General features: G+C 36.2%; 1 long non-coding RNA gene across 1 annotated transcript; it reads right to left on the bottom strand.

Moving 5' to 3' along the window:
- Nucleotides 1–1,130: 1,130 nt before the first annotated feature.
- On the bottom strand, nt 1,131–1,703 carry LOC134276360 (uncharacterized). The gene is made up of 3 exons (XR_009994021.1): nt 1,502–1,703; nt 1,318–1,377; nt 1,131–1,181 (listed from the first exon to the last, which is right to left on the bottom strand). It is a non-coding gene; the product is annotated as an uncharacterized LOC134276360 (long non-coding RNA).
- Between the last annotated feature and the right edge of the window lie 5,830 nt (nt 1,704–7,533).

Here is a 7,533-nt window from a genome sequence, read left to right as displayed (position 1 = left end):
CACATTGACGGAACTGCAGAATGCTTATGTCAATTTTTGATGGAAAAACATATTGCTAATTGAAATTTGACAGACATATTGTTGCTAATATCAGTGTTTGACAGGCATTGTCCTTGTTTACTGTGCATCCATTTATAATGAAAGAGATTCTAGAGATTTTTATCCTATTTGTCTATAGACAGACATGTATAAATAAATACATCAAAGAAAAAACACGAAATGGTGTCAAAGATATTTAATGATGAGGTGATTTAAAGTATAATTTCATTCATTCATTTCATTTCCTCTAAAAGTCTTCTCTGTCTCTTTGGTAAATCCTGTTGAAAGAAGTCATTCATGATATTGAATCTATTTCACACTTGCCAGTACTCAACTTTTGTAAAAAATTAATATCTGTGAAAAATTTCACCCAAGTTTACTATACTTAACAGCTTAATATCATTATCACTACCCCTATAGATACTTACAATAGTATACACGAGACCCTCTCATCTCCACAGATGGGACATCAATCGGCCTCAAAACATCTGAGGGGAGAAGTGTGTGGAGTATTGCCCCCTCCACCCAAAGTTTTACGGACTTTTTGAAGTCCAATAAACGAACATACGGCCAATGATCAACCTGTTCAAAAGCAAAGACATATTTTAACTATTTGTTTGATCCATTTACATACTGTATATGTACACTATTAAATACTCCTATAGTTAAATGACATTTCAAGTTTTTTTTACTTATAAGCCTAATAAATAGAGTTCTGTGTATAAATGTGTATCTGCAAAAAAAAAACCCATTAAAAATGAGTTCAATTAAAGCCTTCAAGTTAGTGAATTTTCAAACTAACTTTCATAAAACTCAATGAAACAAATTTTAAAAAACATTAATAATAAAAGGAAATTAGAATCCAATTTCAATTTCTGGACTTACAACTGCAGGAATTATATTTGAACCATGTAATACAGCAATGAATGTCCCTGAAGAGTAGCTTTAAAAAATTGCAAGGCAAGAACATGATAAAAACCATCCATGTATTATGCATTTCTAATTTGTGCATGAAACAGAGATCAAAACTTTTAAAGATATACCTTTGATTCTGGATCTGTGGGTAAACACTGGACACTGAAAATGGACAACCAGGAAGTAGTGGAGACAAGCCCTGTGCTTGCAACTGGTCTACTGGAAAGCTGAAGAAATGTTGCATTAATTAAAGCTTTAAAGTTACCTGTACTTTCTTTTTACTAAAATTTACACGCTTTAGTTTCCAATATATCAAGTACTATACAAATACTGTATAAATTGCAATATACAGTATATATTTACCTCTCAGTCGGACCAGTTTCATCACGTTTAGTTAGTTCACACAGAATGTCTGGAAATATCCTTTAATATAAATTACATCTAGTTAGCTCTAAGGCACAGAGATGTAAAGCAACTTTAACTTGATTCAACAATATATAGAATTACTTCACCGCTGCCATAATAAATATGTGTTACATGTACTCACCTCTCAGGCGAGTCAGAAACATCAACTGCAGATTGTTGAAATGGAATCTCTTGGGAAAGCCTTTTAACATAAATTATATCTAGTTAGCTGTTTTTAAGCACACAGCATACATGTACATAGAAGTTGTTAATTATCTTTGTCAACTTGAGTACAGGCAAACTGTTACCTTGAGTCATCCTCATCTGATTTACGAACCTCCGCTGAACCCCTGAGATACAAAACAATTTTAATTCATCATAAATTTGTTTTTATGCGCCCGGATCGATAGATCCCGGGCGTATACTGTTTTTGTCCTGTCTGTTTGTCTGTTTATCTGTTTGTCTGTTGTCAACTTTAACCTTGGCCATAACTTTTGAACAATAAGAGATAGAGACTTCATACTTGGTATGCATACTCCACTAATAAAGTCCTTTCAAATGACATCAAGGTCAATGACCTTGTGACCTTGACTGTGACCTATATGCTAAAAATAGCTTTTTCCACTGTTTGTCATAACTTTTAAACCATAGGAGATAGGGACTTCATATTTGGTATGCATACTCCACTAATAAAGCCCTTTCAGTTGACAACAAGGTCAATGATCTTGTGACCTTGACTGTGACCTATATGCTAAAAATAGCTTTTTACACTTTTTGCCATAACTTTTGATCCATAGGATATAGGAACTTTATATTTTGGATTCAAACTACACTGATTAAGTTCTTTCAAATGACACCATGGTCAGTGACCTTGACTGTGACCTATATGCTAAAAATAGCTTTTTACACTTTTGGCCATAACTTTTAAACCATAGGAGATAGGGACTTCATATTTGGGATGCATACTCCACTGATTAAGTTCTTTCAAATGACACCACGGTCAATGACCTTGTGACCTTGACTGTGACCAATATGCTAAAAATAGATTTTTTGAACTTTGTTGCCGCCGGGCGCATAGTGTTTCACAAACACATCTTGTTTTTATGCGCCCGGATCGATAGATCCCGGGCGTATACTGTTTTTGTCCTGTCTGTTTGTCTGTTTATCTGTTTGTCTGTTTGTCTGTTGTCAACTTTAACCTTGGCCATAACTTTTGAACAATAAGAGATAGAGACTTCATACTTGGTATGCATACTCCACTAATAAAGTCCTTTCAAATGACATCAAGGTCAATGACCTTGTGACCTTGACTGTGACCTATATGCTAAAAATAGCTTTTTCCACTGTTTGTCATAACTTTTAAACCATAGGAGATAGGGACTTCATATTTGGTATGCATACTCCACTAATAAAGCCCTTTCAGTTGACAACAAGGTCAATGATCTTGTGACCTTGACTGTGACCTATATGCTAAAAATAGCTTTTTACACTTTTTGCCATAACTTTTGAACCATAGGAGATAGGATCTTCATATTTGGGATGCATACTCCACTGATTAAGTTCTTTCAAATGACACCATGGTCAATGACCTTGTGACCTTGACTGTGACCTATATGCTAAAAATAGCTTTTTACACTTTTTGCCATAACTTTTGAACCATAGGAGATAGGAACTTCATATTTGGGATGCATACTCCACTGCTTAAGTTCTTTCAAATGACACCATGGTCATTGACCTTGACTGTGACCTATATGCTAAAAATAGCTTTTTACACTTTTGGCCATAACTTTTAAACCATAGGAGATAGGGACTTCATATTTGGGATGCATACTCCACTGACTAAGTTCTTTCAAATGACACCACGGTCAATGACCTTGTGACCTTGACTGTGACCAATATGCTAAAAATAGATTTTTTGAACTTTGTTGCCGCCGGGCGCATAGTGTTTCACAAACACATCTTGTTTTTTCAGAAAATTACCCTTATATTTGATCAATGCATAAAAATAATGTATATTACCTTGATTCTTCACCATGGATATCAGGATCATACAGACATCCAAGAAGATCTGTAATCATGGTCATGCTGTCCCAGGTATCCTCAATTTCAAAAGAGAACTCTTCATTTGTTTCCTCTTGTAACATTTCTAACAATCGAACACAATGATTTGGACGCCACTGCACTTCTGGGATGTCTGTTCCAAGAACATTACTCCACATGATATGAACTGTCTCTGGTCTGGTTTTGCTTGCCAGTCTGTAAGGTATAAATTTCCTATGAAGGTCTATTCTGACGGTGGAACCTCCATATTCTGGATACACAGATATAATTTCTGAGTTAAGGATATTTGACAGTGCCGCTATCTGCCAAATACCCATATATGAATTTTTCGAACAAAGGCCAAGAACTTCTGCGCGATATATCCTTCTTATGTTTGTAGGGGTCAATTTTTGATCAAGATATTGTTCAGAAAATATGGCAAATGTTTTCACTATACTGCCATTAACATCTGCATTTGCTCCTCTAGCCAGATATGCGTCACTAAGATATTTTTCTTCATTTTCAACAAGTTCTTTTATGATTCTGACTCGCATTTCTAAGTGTCTGTCTTAAATTCCATATACTAGTACACTCGCAGTTCTTGGAAGGCAGTTGCCATCCCCATACACCCTAGCTGGGTATAATGCTTTTATTTGGTAGTCAGCTGGCAATAGCTTTAGAACTTTATTGTCGATGATAAGTCCATGTGATATGAATGTAACTTTAGGTAGTTTCAGAATTGGAGGAAATTCTGTTGCAAACTCTGTTACTTTGATTTGAATGTCATCAAAAGTGTTACTCTCTTTTTATAGGTATTTAGACCTCTCACATATAGGGAGAGGAATGATAAAGAGTTTTTAATCATGTGATCGTGGAAATTGTTAATTCACATTATTTTGCAGCAGAGTCGTTTTCATTTTTATTTTTTTTCAAATCTCGGATAAATGTGTCGAGTTTCTTTTGATTAGCCTCGCTTTGAGAGCCTTTCCTAGGCACGGAGGCGCTCCTGAGTTTTCTAGTATATTTGGCAGCAATTTTTACGATAGCACCAAGTTTGTTTTCACCTGGCCATTTGGATGGTTCTGTTTGAGTTGTGCCGATGGTATCCAGGCCTGTACCCCAGTACACGTCAACAGTAGATTCGGCAAAGATCGTATTAGCATTGGATGTTTCGAGTTTTTCTCGCATTTGATTTATTTGTTCGGCTTTTGCTGCCACAATTTCCTCCATTATATCAAGTTTTTGTTCGCCCCACCCCTCCGGATCCTTTATGGAATTTCCTATCTTTTTAGCATCGAGTGCTGTGGGAGCGTGTCTTACCTTCTCAGCTGCGTCTACGTTACCTGCACGTATCGCTTTTGTCAACTGGTAAGCATGCTCAGCAGACTGGTGGTGCTCGCCAAAGACTTTGATGTCGCAAGGAAAGAAGTTTGAGATGGGATTTTCTTTTCCATGGAAAGCAACAACGTTTTCAGTCTCTTTGTAGTGTTCACAGTCCGTAGATCCTGGTTCATGACCAGGCTCGCGACATACTCTGCAGGCCTTTTCACTGTTGCATTGCTGACCTCGGTGTCCAAATTCCCAACAATTATAGCACTGAAGCTTTGGGGAGTTGGTAACTTGACCATAATGGAAAAGACGACATTTTAGACCAGCACATGTAACATTTCTCGGGAGAGATTTGTTATTCAGTGGGGCAATATATAAAAATCTATTGCCGTTGAGAACGCTGGTCATTCGATGGGTTACGGGGTGTCTAATGTTCTCGTATTTGAGATCGCTTTTAATACTAACACCAAAGTTATTCAGCATCTCAAACACCGCACTGTCGTCAACAGATAGGGGTAGACCATTGATTGTAACTTTGAGTACTTGGTCGTTGGGATTTTTTGCGCCAGTTGAATACGGGTTAGAGTCGTAGACTTGGACGGATATATTTCTAACCTCGAACCCCTCAACTTGAAGCTTCGAACGACTTTCCATACATGTGAGGTAAACTCGCCATAGATCTCTTTCCAACTGAATGCAATATATCTTGTCTCCAATTTTTTCACGATACTTCATTTTGTGCGGTGTGCGGTGTGCGTTAACTTTTTAGAATATGGGCCATAACTCAAGATCCCCTTGGCCAATCAGTGTCAAATTTGTCACAGGGTATCCTTGGCCCAATGGCTACCCTTTATACTAAAATAAGGGTTGGGACCCTTAAACAAGGGGAGATAATCAGGAAAACAAAACCAAAAGTACTGGTTGCTAAAAAATCTTTTTCTCCAGAACCACCAGGCAGATTTTCACCAAACTTACATACAAGGATCAGGATATATTGAAGATTAAAAATTGTTCAAGGCATGACCCTGGGGCAAAGGGCGTGGTCTCAAGGTCACTTCAAAGTTGACCTAAATTTACAAATAATAAAAATGTTTATATTTTGCTTACTATTAGGACTAGGATCATCAAATCTTGTAAGTTGATGCATCTCAGGACTTCACATCATGTTAACTCAAAAGTAGGTCACGGTGACCTACTTTTTAAATTCTGTAAGCATTTGCTTTCATATTGATTTGAAGGCATATTTCGGGCACTTTAAGGCCTATGATCATCAAACTTTGTCAGTTGATGCATCTTGGGTCCTTGAACAACGTCAACCAAAAAGTAGGTCACCGTGACCTACTTTTTGAACTTTATGACTAATTCTTTTTAAAACATTTAATCCAATTATTTCAGACACTGAGAGGTTTAGAATCATCAAATCTTGTAAATTGATGCATCTTGGGACCTTAAAACATATTTATGAAAAAGTAGGTCACTGTGACCTACTTTTTGAATTTTGCAGGCACTTGTTTTTAAATTGTTTAAAAGGCATATTTTGATTACCTTCAGACCTAGGATCATCAAACTTGGTCAGCAGATGCATCTTGTGACTTTGAAAAATTTCGACCAAAATATAGGTCACTGTGACCTAGTTTCAACATTTTATGGTTATATTTTAGTATCTTAGGTATTTATTGGCTTAGAATCATCAAACTTTGTGAGTTGATGCATCTTGGGTTTTTGGAGAGTAACGACAAAAAAGTAGGTCACGGTGACCTACTTTTGACATTTTATGGCTTTATTTAAGTATCTTTTGGTATTTATTGGCTTAGAATCATCAAACTTTGTAAGTTGATGCATCTTGGGTTTTCGGAGAATGATGTCTAAAAAGGAGGTCACTGTGACCTACTTTCGACATTTTATGGCTATATTTTAGTATCTTAGGTACTAATTGGCTTAGAATCATCAAACTTTGTGAGTTGATGCATCTTGGGTTTTCGGAGAATGATGTCCAAAAAGTAGGTCACGGTGACCTAGTTTCAACATTTTATGGCTTTATTTAAGTATCTTATGTATTTATTGGCTTAGAATCATCAAACTTTGTGAGTTGATGCGTCTTGGGTTTTCGGAGAGTGACGAACAAAAAGTAGGTCACGATGACCTACTTTTGACATTTTATGGCTTTTTTTAAGTATCTACGGTACTAATTGGCTTAGAATCATCAAACTTTGTAAGTTGCTGCATCTTGGGTTTTCGGAGAATGGTGTCCAAAAAGTAGGTCATGGTGACCTACTTTCGACATTTTATGGCTTTATTTAAGTATCTTAGGTATTTATTGGCTTAGAATCATCAAACTTTGTGAGTTGATGCGTCTTAGGTTTTTTGGAGATTGACGACCAAAAAATAGGTCACGGTGACCTACTTTTAACATTTTATGGCTTTATTTAAGTATCTTTTGGTATTTATTGGCTTAGCATCATCAAACTTTGTAATTTAATGCATCTTGGGTTTTCGGAGAATGATGTCCAAAAAGTAGGTCAAGGTGACCTATTTTTTGACATTTTATGGCTTTATTTCAGTATCTATGGTACTAACTGGTTTAATTTTGTTTGTTGATGCATCTTTGGTTTTTAGAGAATGTCGACCAAAAAGTAGGTCATGATGACCTACTTTTGAATATCTCAAGGACTTATTGGCTTAGAATCATCAAACTTTGTCAGTTGATGTATCTTGGGTTTTCAAAGAATGTAGACAAAAAAGTAGGTCACAGTGACCTACTTTTAAATATCTCAAATACTAATTGGCTTAGAATCTTCAATCTTT

Source organism: Saccostrea cucullata, unplaced genomic scaffold, assembly GCF_032062105.1.
Source record: "Saccostrea cucullata isolate Sc308-1 unplaced genomic scaffold, CSIRO_AGI_Scuc_v1 ctg674, whole genome shotgun sequence".
Taxonomy (NCBI): Eukaryota; Metazoa; Mollusca; class Bivalvia; order Ostreida; family Ostreidae; genus Saccostrea; species Saccostrea cuccullata.
The sequence above is the reverse complement of the archived record's forward strand: the minus strand, read 5'-3'. Positions and strand labels throughout refer to the sequence as shown.